The 3,356-nt window shown below is 46.2% G+C and overlaps 1 pseudogene; it reads left to right on the top strand.

Annotated features, from left to right (window-relative positions):
• The first annotated feature begins 367 nt into the window (after nucleotides 1-367).
• On the top strand, nucleotides 368-2,142 carry LOC135896537 (heat shock protein 68-like; annotated as a pseudogene).
• The last annotated feature ends 1,214 nt before the right edge of the window (nucleotides 2,143-3,356 follow it).

Raw genomic sequence — 3,356 nt, forward strand, 5'->3', positions numbered from 1 at the left:
TTGGTCGTGACCAAGGTGAGGCAGATTACTAATTCACTGCAACAAGTGAGCAAGCATTCTGAAACGTACATAACTACCATAATGCAATCCCTATGCCTAGCACATGAACTGTCGTCGCAGCAAAAGTCGATCAAGGCTTTGTTGACCTTTTTACGTGACAGTGGCCTATTAGAAAGACTATAATGACCCCATTCCGTCCCTTTTCGTATTGTTTTCTCACACTTTTATTTTTGTCACGCTCTTCTTTCCGTCTTTACTTCCCCTTTCCCTTCCCCTAGTGCAGGGTAGCAAACCAGAGGTTTTAACTCTGGTTAACCCCCCTGCCTTTCTCTCATTTGCATCTCTCTCTCTCTCTATGCCTAGCCACATGAAGACAGACACACCAGCCATTGGCATCAACCTCAGGCACTACAAATTCCTGCGCAGGTGCCTTAAGGCACAGTTGCATCAAAATCATTGCCAGCGATTAAGGCTACCACACAATGCCGAACTACATAGCCTTTACGGATAGGGAACAGTTGATCGGAAGTGCTGCCAAGGCGGAGGTGGCCACGAACCCAGAGAACATGGTATTCGACACTATGAGGCTCATCGGACGGCGCTACGACGACCCCAAGATAAAAGAAGACCTGCACCAATGGCCCTTCAAGGTGTAGGTTGACTGTGGTTAGCCTAAGATCGGCGTCGAGTTCAAAGACAAGCGCAAACACTTCAATATGAAGGAGATCAGTGCCGTGGTTCTGACCAAGATAAAGGAAATGGCAGAGGCAGAAGCAAGTGAGCGACACTGTCATCACGGTGCCTGCTCACTTCAAGGATTTGCAAAGATAGGCCCCCAAGTATGCCATTACCATAGCGGGTCTCAACATGCTGCGTATCATCAATGAACCTATTGCAGCCACTCTCACGTACAAACTCGACAAGAACCTGCACATTGCGAAAACTGTCCTCATCTTTGACCTAGGAGGCGGAACCTTCGCTACCTAAGTGCTGTGTATCAATGAGGGCTCCATGTTTCAGGTCTGCTCCACAAATGGAGACACGCACCTGGGAGGCGAGGTCTTCGACAACCGAATGGTTGAACACTTCAAGCAAGAATTCCAGTGCAAACACCTCAAGAACCTCAGAGCAAATCCAAGAGCAGTTCGGAGATTGCGTACCGCCTGCGAGCGTGCCAAGAGGACCCTGTCCAGCTCTACCGAGGCAAGCATAGAGATTGATGCGCTCTTCGAAGGCCTCGGCTTCTACAGCAAGATCACCCGCACCCGGTTCGAGAAGCTCTGCATGGGCCTGTTCTGAAGCATGCTCGAACCGGTGAAGCATGCACTCAGCACCGCCAAGATGGACAAGTCGCCGATACAGGATGTCGTGTTGGTGGGTGCTCTAGGCAGATCCCCAACATGCAGAAGCTGCTTTGGGACTTCCTCAACGCCAAGTAACTGTCCACGGGCATCAACCCCAGCGAAGCCATCGCATACAGCGAAGCAGTGCAGGCGGCCATCCTGAGTAGCTACTCGAGTGAGGTCATCCACAACATGTGACTGGTCGATGTGGCTCTGCTGTCCCTCGGCATCGAGACGGCGAACAGAGTCATGACGCGTATCGTGGAACAGAGCATGCGCATCCCTTGCAAGATGTCTAAGACCTTTACCAATTACTCGGACGACCAGGCCACAGTCACCATACAGGTCCTCAAAGGTGAGCATGCCCTCACCAAGAACAACTCAATGCTTTGAACATTCAACCAAAACGGCATGCTGCCGGCAACTCGTGGCGTTCCCCGAGATTGAGGTCACCTCTGACATGGACATTAAGAGAATCTTGCAGGTCTCGGCTCCGCAGGAGAGCATCTGCATCCCTAAGAACAAGAGCTGTCCTTCCAAGGAGGACATTGAGCACATGCTCGCAAAAACCGAGAAGTTCAAGCAGGAGGACGAGGCGCAGCGTGAAAGGGTGGCCGCTAGGAACTCTCTGGAGTCTTATGCCTATCGAGTCAAGCAGGCGGCTGAAGGAAGAAGAGACAAGCTATCCGCTGCAGACAAAGAGACTGTGATCTCGAAGTGTCGTGAGACCACCTTTTGGATCGATGACAACAGCCTTGCTGAGAAGGACAAGTTGGAACACTGGCTCAAGGAACTATGAGCAAGCTAAATGTGAGCAAAATCAACTAAATTATGAGCAAGCTAAATCAAGTGCAGGGCCCGAAGCATGGGTCTACACCACACCACTCTGGAGTCACTGTTAAAGAAGTGGACTAAACCAGTCAAATTTAAAATAGTAACTCATTTGTCATGGCAGTGTTAATCATCTCTTCATAATCATTTAATTTATTTCTTGTACATAAATATTGTTTAGTGAAACACCACAATAAAGGGACAGTCGATTTTTGACACCATGTGCTGTACTTTATTTACTGATGCTGCAATGTGTGTAGTCCCACCTCCCTACTATAAATAAGCAATGGACACACGAGACTTCATATCCATGAAGAACAATGATCACAATCATATTAAATTGTGAGGTAAGTATCATCAACTTGGAAATTACCAATGTGTGATAGCTAGGTTACAGCAGTGCAACATGCTCAAGTGGAACTGGCATGCAAACATGCATATACAAGAGATACATACCCAAGCTGCATTTATAGGTCATTGCAGGCGCATATGGCAGGACACTAAGTTTCTAAATTTGTAATGAAGGAAAGATTCGTTGCAGATAATTCAAGGAATATTAGTGAAAGAGGCCTATAATTATAGTTGTTCAGCCAGTCTCAAAAAATAATAAATAAATAAATAAGAAAGATGACAACTCGATCGCTCAAGTACACTCATATGTACCGTAGATGCAGGACACAATATTTTGCAAAGAGAAACAGCTTAATTCAGTTTCTATGTACTTTATAAACAAGTTTAGCAGGCACTGCACTTTCTTTTTTTTTTCAGCCAATCCAAAATTAATGTGGCTGGCCACAGCCACTCATTTCATGTGCAAATGTCATTTGAAACCGTTTCTCAGTGTCGATCACACTTGCAGCGAACATAGTGGAGGCACCATGCATGGCACTCGAAAAGCATTGATCAAATGGACATTTTTGCCATTAATGAATGGAATGTCAGGCGCACTTCACGCTTGGATTAAAATTACTGCAGGAATCCACTGTCAATAATTTGCTGATGCATGCAGTTTAGATGAGATTGAAATGCCACTTTGTCATGTGGTACCATCTACATTCACTGAAGAAAGAAAGACGACGTTTAACAGACATTTTAGAAATAAAATCAAGAGCCCTCTCTCATATTAGTGTGGCCTGCAGAGTAGGGAGAGTGTTCAGAACAATGTAAATAACATTTATTACA

Source organism: Dermacentor albipictus, chromosome 9 (genome assembly GCF_038994185.2).
Source record: "Dermacentor albipictus isolate Rhodes 1998 colony chromosome 9, USDA_Dalb.pri_finalv2, whole genome shotgun sequence".
Taxonomy (NCBI): domain Eukaryota; kingdom Metazoa; phylum Arthropoda; class Arachnida; order Ixodida; family Ixodidae; genus Dermacentor; species Dermacentor albipictus.